Raw genomic sequence first — 12,401 nt, forward strand, 5'->3', positions numbered from 1 at the left:
GGGGAGGATTAAATGAGATAATGTGTCTGGCAGGCAGTAAATGCTCAGGTGGTTATAATTATACAGATGTGGCTCTTGTATAGTTTATACCTCCCTATCTCTACTGTTATAATATTTGTGTAAATCAAATCATATTTCAAACAGACTTCAACGAACCATGAACCACAAACCAAAATAAAATACTGATTTTTTTTTAACTGAACCACAAGTCCAGCTTAAGTTTTAAAATACACTGTCAAACTGTTTCAGAATATCTGAGTTGCTTTTGAAGAAAAAAAGGTGGAAATGGGTGTGGATCCCAACTCCATCACTTCTTGGACCAACTCGCCGGCCGGCTTCCCTCCTTCCTTTCCTTTTCCTTCCTCCCTTCCTTCCTTCCTTCCTTCCTTCCTTCCTTCCTTCCTTCCTGGGTCCAAACTTAGATTCTTTTTCACTTCAGAGTAGAAAGTCAGGTGGATTTCTGGCTCTGTCAGTGCTCTTTCTCACCATCACCGCTTTGTTAAGACCTCTCCTCCAGGAGCCTTTACACACCATTCCAGATACACCTATATGTCTTTCTCTGCCTTTCGTTCTATTTAGTGTCTTAGCATCTGAACTATCTAATTATTTCTTCTCACAAAGCATGTGAGTTCTGAAGGGAAGGGGCTAAATTTATTGGGCACTCTCTGTGCACTGGACCTATGGCTGAGTACTTTTACATTTCATCGTCTCTATTCTACAACACCTCTGTGAGGTATTTCCTCTTGTCCTCATTTCACAGAACCTGGACAGTTTCAGTTGTTCACTCCAAATCCCTGAGAGAATGGATATATAACCTGGATCCTTACCCAGCTTCCAGGGCTTCTCTCTCCATTCCATCAGCGGGAAGGATCTCATGTATTGCTTTTACAGAAAAAAAGTGGATATGGGTGTGGACCTTTATCCTTTATTAGTTCACAGTTATAAAGAACACATTTCTTTTTTATTTTAATTCTTTTTAATTTTTTTTAACATTTTTATTTATTTTTGAGAGACAGAGAGAGCATGAGCAGGAGAGGGGCAGAGAAAGAGAAGGAGACACAGAATCTGAAGCAGGCTGCAGGCTCTGAGCTGTCAGCACAGAGCCCGACACAGGGCTCAAACTCACAGACCGCAAGATCATGACCTGAGCCAAAGTCGGATGCTCAACTGACTGAGCCACCCAGGCTCCCTGTGAACACATTGCTTAAACTTTCTTGGTCTTACTTTCCTCAAAGGCAAAACTAGATGTAATAGTTAATGTTATTGAGATGATTAGGTGAATCGTGTATGTGACAGTTCTTAGCACAGTACTTGGCACAGGGGCTCTGTCTGCTTCTCTCTTTCCTTAGAGTGTCACCTAACAAGTCAGTTTACACAAGAGGACGTTGGAAGATGGGTCAAGGAAAGCCTGGAATGATAATAGTGGTGGAAGATGGATCATTCTGTTCATTAGCAGAAAATACTTTGTGATGAGAAAGATCTAGAAGTGAAACTGAGTGCTCATTGGTAAAATGGAAATGATTCTTCTCTCCATCCCTGACTTCTAGAGTGAAGGGTCAATGAGTTAATGTAAGATAAAGTGCTTTGTGACATGTCGACACTGTAGTGATATTACGGTTTCTGAAACGGATGCCCTAAACTATTATGTGACCATCTTGCTTCTTTCAGCGTCTGATTTTAAATTCATGAAGTGTATTTAGTTTAAAGCTGCTTTCCCCAAATTGTGTTCACTAAGATACTCGGATTCTATTAAATGTTGAAAGTGTTCCAAGAATTAAAATATTCAGTGTTCAAAGAAACTTGGGAAATACTACATACTATATGGTATTGTCTGGGAGAGTAACGGTATAAATTAGCATAAAAAAGTCTCTGAGAAGTCCTGCAATAAAGACATTTGTCCAGCTTTGTGCATTTCATCATTTCCTAGAATTACTTGATCTTGGAACCACTTGTCCTAGAATAGTTACTACCTATATTCTGTGGGAATGTTTAGGAGACATTTATTTAAGGAGCCTTTTGCATTTGGAGTTGGAAGGATCTTAGATGCTGTCTAGTGCAACCTCTTTAACTGACCCACAAGGAAATTAAAATCCAGAGACAGTGAGTGATTTGTCCAATGTCTCACAGCTTGAAAAGTCTCAGTCTTCTGATTCTTAGTTCTCCACCACCTTACCTTAAAAGTCTTGGCTGTTCCAAGTGTGGCACATCCTTATAACTGTGTTTTCATACGAGGTTTTTAAAAATCATTTTCTGAATAAGTGGGCTTTTAGGGATGGTATGCTTCACAGTACATTCGGACAAAATAAACTGGAATCTACCGGCTATCATCTCTTTTGTTTTTAATTTCTTGTCTCTTAGGGTTCATTTTTCCACCTATTTTATTGCTTCTTGAAGCATTTATGAAATCATGATTACTGACTTGGGAAATCAATCTAGTTTAAAATATCAGTGATCTAGAAAACCCACACATTCTAATTATTAATGCCCTCCCTTGCCCTCTAAATTTGTTTTATCGTTTCTTTCTTTCTTTCTTTTTTTTTTTTGGTATAATTGGCTGTGGGTAGACAAATTTACATATTTTTAGCCCCTTCCTGCCTGACTTATTACAGCATGCAGAATTTGCTCTGTGGTTTCTAGGTTAAGTTCCTGTATAGAAGAAACCACAGTGAAGACTTTACAACCCCGCTGTGCGGAAGGCCCCTCCAGGACATGCTTCTCTGTGTTCTTGAAAAATGTGAACGGCCAATTTATTCCCCTTTTTTATAATTAAGATATTTCAGTCACAGTAGTTCACGTGGAACATTTCTCTTTTTATGTATTTTAAGGTTCTCAGTTGCCTTGTGGGCAGGTGTCTTTCGGAGACCATCATCGATTCTTTCTGTGTCCACAGCATGAAAATTAAATCCTCAATGAATCCAGTGATGTGATGATACTAGTGTTTTGGATGAAGTGATATGAAATGATGTCTGTTATATCACGTGTACCACAAAAAAACAAAAACAAACGTAGACTATTAGTGCTAAAAGAATCTTAAGATACCAGCTTTTCCCAGTCCTTATTTTAGAGGTCAGAATGTTTCAATATCACACCGCTTATTTATAACAAAACCAGGACTAGAACCCCTATATCCTGACAGTGCAGTTTGGGATCTTTTCAGACAAATCCAGCCTGGATCATTATTCATTCATTTAATTTTTTAGAGTCCATTATGGACCAACCGCTATGTTAGGCCTTGAAAATAATACATAAACGGTCCTATTCTCAACTTTACAGTCCAATAGGGGCTCTGGGGCAGGTATATAAATAAGTATATAAGGTGGGAATTAATGCTATATGAAGGGCAGGTATTTGAGAAGTTCATAGTAACAACATGTTTAACCTACAGCTGTCATGTTCCAGATGACCTGAATCTAGACTGTTTGATTTCTGGGTACGTTTGATTTGATTCCATGGTAGAAATAAGATTCTGAGTTGGCTGATCAATTTTGTCATTGTGTTGATTGTCACCTTAGATTTCTTCTACCCTTTAACTGACCATATTGAGCTGCTTACTGGGGTACTAAGGCAGAGTAGAGAAGGAAAGAAAGTATATCTTCCACTTTCCTGGCATCAATTCCTTGCCAAATTTGGTTTTAATTCTTTAAAAGGGATGTGGAAAACTAGAGAACATTAAGACAAATTCAAGCAAAAAAGATGCTATTTCAAGTTCAAAGGGGATCTTCTTTTCATTGTTCTCTAGTTCAATGTGTGGATTAGGAATGGAAAATATTAGTGGAATTGGGATTGTTGACAATCAAGGTAAACAGTCAAGAAAGGTTTACATAGGAGTTGCTCACACATTTCATAGCACTGTGGGTAGCTAGGCTCAGCAGATGTTTTTCTGTGAAGAGCCTGATAGTAAATATTTTAGTCTTTTCAGTCCATAAGGTCTCTCTTACAGGTACTCAGCACTGCCTTTGTAGCTCAAAAGCAGCCATAGATAATGCATATACAAATGGACATGGCTGTGTTCCAGCAAGTGGCAGATGGGATTTGGCCTGTGGACAGTAGTTTGCAGACCCCTCATCTATAGAATCCTTTGTTGGCTCTTTTACCAAAAAGTACACAGAAGGAATTGGAAGAAAATGAAACTCAAACCAGATAATAATGATACTTATTTGCACCATCAAAACAGGTTAGACAAAGAAGGAAACCAAGTGAATGTAGGTCTGATTCATAGCTTTGACCAGAAGGTTTTAGATTAAAGGCTCAGTCTTGACTAAGTATTTTATTTGATTCTGTTTGGGTAGGCATCCTTCATGTATCTGTGTCATCAATACTTCCTTAGTCATTTTTTTGTATTTTGAATCGCTAAGGCTTGGCCGTAATTCTGAAGTGATGAGACAAGAGCCATGGTAAAATAGAAATAGCATCTAGGGAGTAACATGTTAATTTTTTTCTTTAAAAATAATTTTTGGCTAAATTTGTATTTTACTAATTATTATCAGAACAACCTGGTCCAAGCAAAACTACTGTTGCACTTGTGTAATTAGTTTGCTAGGGCTGCTGTAACAACATTTTATAAACTGAGTTCTTAAACAACAGAAATTTATTTCTCACAGGCCTGAAAGAGAAGTCCAAGATCAAGGTGTTGGCAGAGCCATGCTCCCTCTGGAGGTGCGAGGGAAGAATCTGTTCCAGGCCTCTCTCCTAACCCCAATCTTTACATGACATGCTCCTGCCTATGTGTCTGTCTCTTTGCCCGGATTTTCCCTTTTTGTAAGGATCTAGTCATTGGATTAGGGCCCACCTTAGTAACCTCATCCTAACTTGATTATCTCTGTAAAGACCCTATCTCCAAATAAGATCATGTTCTAAGATACTGTGGGTTAGAACTCCAGTGTTATCTTTTGGGGGGGAGCGGCAATTCATCTCATAACAACCTGGTACCAGACATTCATTCATCTTAGTCAAAACTCATCAATTGGGCACCCAAGATAAAGCCAGAATGCTTCATGACTAAAAAGAAGTATTATACTGGTGGCCCTGTTGTGCACAACATATAAGGAAACTTTTTGTTGTTGTTTTCAACCTACAGGATAAAAGAAATTTCTTTACAGAATTAACCATGTAAAATAGCTATGGAAATGTCCATTATGAACCATAGTCTTCAAGGACCTTGAGTAACTAACATGCTCCTTCCTCTGATTGGCTTTGCCCAAGTCTGTACCTGGCATTCCAGCCAAAAGTCTTTTCCTTGCTTCTTGCAGTCTGTTTTTCCTTCCTCTCCTCCAAGCTTTCGTTAAGCTGTCACAAATGGCCACAGAACTCTATTCTCTCCTCTTCAAGTTCACATTACTCTCTTCTTTAAATTGAAATTTAAGGTCTGCCTTTTCCAGGAAGATGATCACTGTGCTTAGTCTCCTTTTTTTTCAGTTCCTGCTATTACATTAAGACAGAATTCTGATGAGATGGTTTTCTATCAACTACATCTCAGTTGGGGTTTGTGTGTAGGCGGAGTGGAGAAGCAGTAATGCCCTTTCTATTGAGGAGAGGATGATTTGCACCACTACCCATTAAGGCATCAGGTTACCTCTAGGGACTTGGAATGGGAATGAGTTACTGTAGTTATGAGGTAAGTCCTTCATAACAGCAAGGTTCTTGTCATTTGCAAGTATTGTTTTGAAAGCTATTATAGAGCTGTAGTTCTGTGGAAATATGAAGTGATATTAAAGCCTCTTGAGTCTTATACAAAAATTTAAAGATGTTCATAGGCTCCATTAGAGGTACCTCACTTTGGTTATTCTCAACCTTCTCTTGTTCTCCCTTCTTTTCTTTTTTTTTTTTTTTTTTTTAATGTTTATTTATTGCTTGAGAGGGAGATAGAGTACTCGCGAGAGCCAGGGAGGGGCAGAGAGAGAGGGAGACAGAGAATCCCAAATGGGCTCTGTACTGACAGCAGAGACCCCAACTCAGGGCTTAAACTCCCGAACCATGAGATCGTGACCCGAGCCCAAGTCGGATGCTTAACAGACTGAGCCACCCAGATGCCCCTTTTCTTCTTTCTTTTCTTTTTTTTTTTCTTTTTGCTTTTCTTTTCTTTTCTCTTTGAAACCTAGGACACATCTTGAATGCCAGCAGTTTTTTTAAAAAACAGTAAATTAGTTTTTTCTCTTTACAAAAACAGTAAATCAGTTATTTCTCTTCCTTTTGTAAATTATATATGAATTTTGCTTAATTGATGAGTTGTTCTTCTGTTTGAGTGTGTTTCTCATTACCAACTAGTTTACTTCATATTTTTGAGCACTGGAACCTGTATTTCTTTGTAACATTCAGTCTATGTAGCGTAGCATTTTAAATTCTTTTTTTCCAACGTTTATTTATTTTTGGGACAGAGAGAGACAGAGCATGAACGGGGGAGGGGCAGAGAGAGAGGGAGACACAGAATCGGAAACAGGCTCCAGGCTCCGAGCCATCAGCCCGGAGCCTGACGCGGGGCTCGAACTCACGGACCGCGAGATCGTGACCTGGCTGAAGTCGGACGCTTAACCGACTGCGCCCCCCAGGCGCCCCTGTAGCGTAGCATTTTAAATATATATTCGGGGCACAACATTTGCTGGTTTTCTTCTCAAGTTTTCTTTCAAAGTCCTGTTTCCTTGCTGCATTTAAAGCTTGGATTTGGTCATGTAGAATTTTTCAGCAACACATCCAGTGTGTGAAGTTGAGCATACTTATTAGTCATTATTTCAGCAAGAATTTATCAGTGACTGCAGTGCTGTGTGTCAGGGAATGTACATTTCTGCCCAAAATGAGGTTGTTGGGTTTACAAAAGCAACCACCTTCTGAGGTTTTTGGCCACAAACAGTCACAAAAACTAAAGTAAGGATTGAGACGGCTTGTAAAATGAACACGTGTGGAATTCACTGCATGACTGAATAGGAACAGAAAGGTCTTGTTGTGTAGGAGGGGCACTGTGGAAGACCTCCTCCAGGGGCATCATCCAAGGTGAGGGTTTGTATTTGTTTGTACCCAGTGAAGTACGTACCTAGAGTCGTTAACCTAGAACTGGACAGTGAACTCTGCATGTCAATTAGTGAAGAGCCAGGAAACCCTCTCACATCTGAGGGAGGGTTGGTCAGAACTGTCAGATCAAGGAACCGGAAATTGCTCAGATCAGCTGATGCAAAAGAGGATCTGGAGGGTGTGGCCAGAGAGTGTGCAGTTTTAGAACCAGGAGACGCCTTTTCCTGTTGGCTAGTGAAAGGATCAAGTGCCATTTGGATGAGTTGAAAGATAGACACTGTGGAGAGCAGGGGACAAGATGGTGGCCACTTTGGCAGTGGCATAGTCTGCATAGTCACAAAGTCAGGGTGCTGGGGCATAAGGGAGTAGGAGAGCCCCAGTGCCTGGAAGATTCAGATCAGCTGTAGAGACCATAGAATAGACTTCTCCCCCCACCCCCCAGTAGGAGGAACACCAGGACTCTAAATTCCAAAGACACACTATCTTGGTTCTACCCTTTTTAGAGGCATTTCCTAAAGTGTGGTCCCAGGGTTACATGCATCAGAATCTCCTGGGGTTCTCATTAAAAATGTACATTTTGGGGTCCCACTGCATCAGGCATCCTCAGACACTGTGGGGCTATTTTAAGGTCTCCAAGTGATTTAGAAGCTCACTGAAATCTAAGGACCACTGGGGTAAAATAATCCTCAGAGAAGCTCTGCTTGTTTGAATCTTTCAGTGATGAAGAATGAGCTGTCTTATAAAGCAGTGATCTTTTAAGTCCACAGATGATGCAGGCAGGAAATGTAAATGGGTGCCAAGTAGAGAATGACAAATTTATGAGTAACCAAGTCAAAATTGGGTCCAAAGAAAAATTGGGATACATCTCTTAAGACTGACGTCAGAAAAACTAACCACGCGTGTCCCTTGGAAACTTGGTTGGCCAGAGTACTGGACTTAGCTGGGCTGATGCATTTGAGCCGTTCTGAATTTCTATAAGAAACTGGAAGTGGTTTCGCAGGCGTCTGTTACTGTGTTGAGCCAACTAGGATTCCAGGGTCAAGCAGAAGCCGTAAGGACCAGATGGAAATCTTTGAAATTCAGGATACAGACAAGCTTTTTCTTTTTTTCCTGTCAAATTTTTGCCATGGATTCCTTTCCTTTCCTTTCCTTTCCTTTCCTTTCCTTTCCTTTCCTTTCCTTTCCTTTCCTTTCCTTTCCTCTCCTCTCCTCTCCTCTCCTCTCCTCTCCTCTCCCCTCCCCTCCCCTCCCCTCCCCTCCCCTCCTCCCCTCCCCTCCCCTCTCCTCTCCTCTCCTCTCCTCTCCTCTCCTCTCCTCTCCTCTCCTCTCCTCTTCTTTTCTCTTCTCTTTAAAGTAACTCCCTGTGGTGTGTTTGTGTGTTGGGGGCTTGGGGGAAGTAGATACCATTTCTGTCTGTGTGTTGCCTTGTTGGGGGGGGGGAGGAGAAATTCTGAACATTTCAGAGCCCGAAATATAGTGCGTGATGAGAGTCAGTTTCCATTTTCTGTCTTTCTTTGACCCTTTTCCTTACCCTCTCTGCTCTACACCCCGAGTGGGCAAGACTGCCATTGACATCACAGACGGGGCTGACACCACTGCAGAGACCCCCACCGCCACCCCCATCTCCTGCCCCAGTTGGATGGATGTATAATCATCGCCAGGTGAAGGACTGTCCCATCAGGGACAGTGGCACCTGCACAGTCCACAAAACTTAGCAGTTACTGTTAATATTAGGAAATAACATTTACTAATAAAAAGCTCCTGCTAAAATTTGAGATTTTCCCAATTCTTCCTCCTCCCTCCTAAGGGAAAGAATACAAAGAGAATCAGTGTGATAAAAAGAATGGTTACTGTAGTGCAGTTTTACTTGCCTCAGCCTTTTCTCCACTGTTAACCACCTCCCCAGCCCTGCTTACTGTAGCGAGTGACAGGATTGTGATAATTTGAACTTCTGTATTGACAACTGTATACAGGTTTATTGAGTAGCTAGAAAAGGAAAAGCAACCAGGAAAATCAAGAGATGAGGGCAGTGTTAGGATTTGAAAAGCCAGACAGTGAATATCCTGTGATAAAATTTGTTGAAAACAGCAACTTGTATGCCATGTAGGAAACATGCTTCTCGGTTCTTCAGATGATGTCCAGCTAGGAGGCATGGTGATCTGTGTAGAATAGCAATTAGCATGAAGATACCAGCACACTGGAAAATAGGCGCAGTTTAACAAAAGGAGGGTTAAAAGGAATAAATAATCAAAGTCTTAACAGTTCAGTGAAAAATACTGAGGGAAATGGAGTATAACTAAGTGTGTAAAAAGGCGTGTGTGGTTGGTTTGGCCATAAATGAGTATTAGCCAACAAACTGACTTCGCTGCTTAGACCATTAATATAGCTTTGCCTACATTTAATAAAAGTACGTATTTAGATAAAAAAAAATGAGATCATCCTACTGCATAGACATTAAAAGTTCTAATCCAAAAGTTCATCTTTTTTTTTTTCATTTGGACACTGGTGTTTTTTTTGTTTGTTTTCACAGAAGCGTTGGATTTGGTAGTTTAGTTCTCAGGTTTTCCTGTTGAAGTATTATTAATAGTAGTTAGAACCCCGGGTTACCTTCAAAGCCCGTAGTGTTCTAATGGAATTTCAGAACTGGTAGTGACAGCTCCAGTTATGCATCTCTGTGAGCAAAGCATTGTCATGTGGTACATTAAGTAGAGGGAAAAAATCGCTTTCTCACTTCTAATAATCATAATGAAAAATGTAAATCAGATGGCCTTTTGTACTCTTCCTCTTCTCTCTCCGAAGATTGAGAATAACAGAAGTTATTCAAGTTGACTCAAACGGAACATAGGCCCGCCTTTAAATTGTCTTGCCGATGCTTTTCTCAGCTGTCCTAAGTAATGACTCTCTCCCCACATTGTAGCTTGGAAGTTCTGGTATTTCAAAGAGGGGCCGTAACTTAATGCATCCCTAGTTAGAATTTCAAGTGGTAAAACTAACCTAAGTAAAAAAGTCCAGGGAATATGAGGACTGATCAGATTTGATCAGGCCAGCTTTTCCAGGGAGCCTTTCCTGGGAAATCCTCCCCAACTTCCCCACCCCCCATTTTACCTGCCTTTTGCAGCAACTTCCACTTTGAACTCATTTTTGTTTTTAGTTTTCTCCATTTTTTCCCCTCATTTTTATGGGCGAAAGAGCCTCAGAGTAGCAGGAGAAGGACTGAGAAAACTACTTATTAGTCAGTTTTAAGATTCAGTCTAGGGGTGCCTGCACTGGGCTGAGCCCTCACGGCCATCTGGATATTGAGAAAGATGAACCCAAGTGCAGCTGGCAGTTACTGAGCACTCCTTGTGGGTTGGGCATTTTACCCTGATGAACTTGTGCAATCTTTGTAACCATTCTGCAAGCTAGAATAGATGCTATCGTCCTCACTTAACAGATGAAGAGATGAAATGTGCGGATGTGAAATCATTTGCCCAGGGTCATGGTGAATGGCAGTGGTGGGATCTGAACTTAGGCAGTCTGATTTCCGAATCCATCCTTTCAACTCTAATTGCTATATTGCCTCCTTAGAAGTTGTTTTGACCAGAGTTGTTGGTTATTGTCATTTGTCTGTAGCCTTAAAGGAGTATCACTGGAGGGATAATAGCTATCATTAAAGATTTAAATTATGACAACTTATATGTTGTAGCAATTAGAAATGTCAAATTGGGGCATCTGCTGGTCTGTAATGATGCCCTGCCTTCACCCCCAATTTCTACACCATAGGAAAACATCTTAGTTTGGATATGAGGCTGGGCAAGATGACCCATAAGTTTCTTTCTGGATCTAATTATGGTTAAAGAATTATTGGTAATATAACTTGGTGGGTGCTTATGTAAAATAATCCTCTACACTTTTTTTTTTTTTAATGCTTATTTATTTTTTGAGAGAGACAGAGTGTGAGCCGGGGAGGGGCAGAGAGAGAGGGAGACGCAGAATCTGAAGCAAGCTCCGGGCTCTGAGCTGTCAGCTCAGAGCCCGACACAGGGCTGGAACTGACAGACTGTGAGATCGTGACCTGAGGCAAAGTCGGACACTTAACCGACTGAGACCCCCAGGCACCCCTACACTTTTTTTGTTTTTGTTTTTTTTTTTTTTTTAAGTTTTATTTAAGTAATCTCTATACCCAACACGGGGCTCAGACTCATGGCCCTGAGATCACGAGTTGCATGCTCTCCCAACTGAGCCAGCCAGGTGCAGCACTCTTACGTGTTTTGATTATGTATCCCAAGTTTTTAAAAGTAAGGTTAAGAGAGTCAAAATCGACCTTTAGAGAAAGCTGCTGTAGTAGATTGAATACTGTGCCCCCAAATTCATATCTAACAAGAGCTTCAGAATGTGATTTCATTTGGAAATAAGATCTTTGCAGATGTCGTTAGTTGAAGTATCTTGCTATGAAATCAAAGTGGATTTAAGGTAGGCTTTAAATCCAGTGGCCAGTCTCTTTATAAAAAGAGGGTAAGACACAGAGAGACACAAAGAGATGGCCATGTGACGTAGAGGCTCCATTGGGATTATGCCACCAAGAGGCAAAGAACAGTAGGAGCTGCCAGAAACCAGAGGAGCAAAGAAGGATTTGCCCCTAGAGCTTTCCAAGAGAGCATTGACACCTTGATGTCAGACTTCTGGCTTCCATAACTGTGAGAGAGTAAATATCTGTTGTTGTAAGCCACACTAGCCCTAGGAAACTAATACAGCCATTTCCCACTTTCTCTCCACTTCTATTTTATCTTCTAACTTTTGAATAGCTTAATGCAGGTATATAATGTTGTAGTTAGTGTACAAACTGAGTTTTAAATTTCCTCATGGAAACTAATTACATTAAATTGTATTAGCATGGCTACACTTGAATTAACTTTATATAAAGAGGTGCAGTGCATCTCAAGGAGTAGCGTTTTTCTTTTTCTTTCTTTCTTTTTTTTTAGAGCCCTGCTGGAAGGGGCGGGGGTATCATTCATCCGAAAGAATTTTACCAGACCACTTAGATGACTCCATTAAGAAGTTAGTCTTCTAAATAACTCTTTCGCTTACACTTCTCTAAGGTTAAAAATCAATTAAAAGGATTGGAGCGAAGGTGTCATTTTTCAATTGAGAGTCTAATAAAGCGAATCCTGGCAAGAATGAATAACAACTGCCTGACCAGATGTGGCCATTACCAAAGGCAGTAGGATCCCAAAGTGATTACATCTTCTTGAAGGTTTATAGTAATTCTGATTAATCTGTTTTGAAAAGACAGATTCCCACAGATCTGATGTATCCAGAGGCAATACGATTAAGATTATTAGGACTCCTATTTTTCTCTGAATTATAATTCTCACTATCAATCATAATTTGTCTACTGTCCCTGGTGTCTTGAAGTCTAA

The 12,401-nt window shown here is 40.5% G+C and overlaps 1 protein-coding gene across 6 annotated transcripts in view; it reads left to right on the forward strand.

Annotated features, from left to right (window-relative positions):
• Window positions 1–12,401, forward strand: part of RBMS1 (RNA binding motif single stranded interacting protein 1) — a 217,409-nt gene that overhangs the window by 98,005 nt on the left and 107,003 nt on the right. The window lies entirely within an intron of this gene.

This window comes from Lynx rufus, unplaced genomic scaffold (genome assembly GCF_022079265.1).
Source record: "Lynx rufus isolate CCGP_SWC_20201006 ecotype Redwood Valley unplaced genomic scaffold, mLynRuf1.p SCAF_2, whole genome shotgun sequence".
NCBI lineage: Eukaryota > Metazoa > Chordata > Mammalia > Carnivora > Felidae > Lynx > Lynx rufus.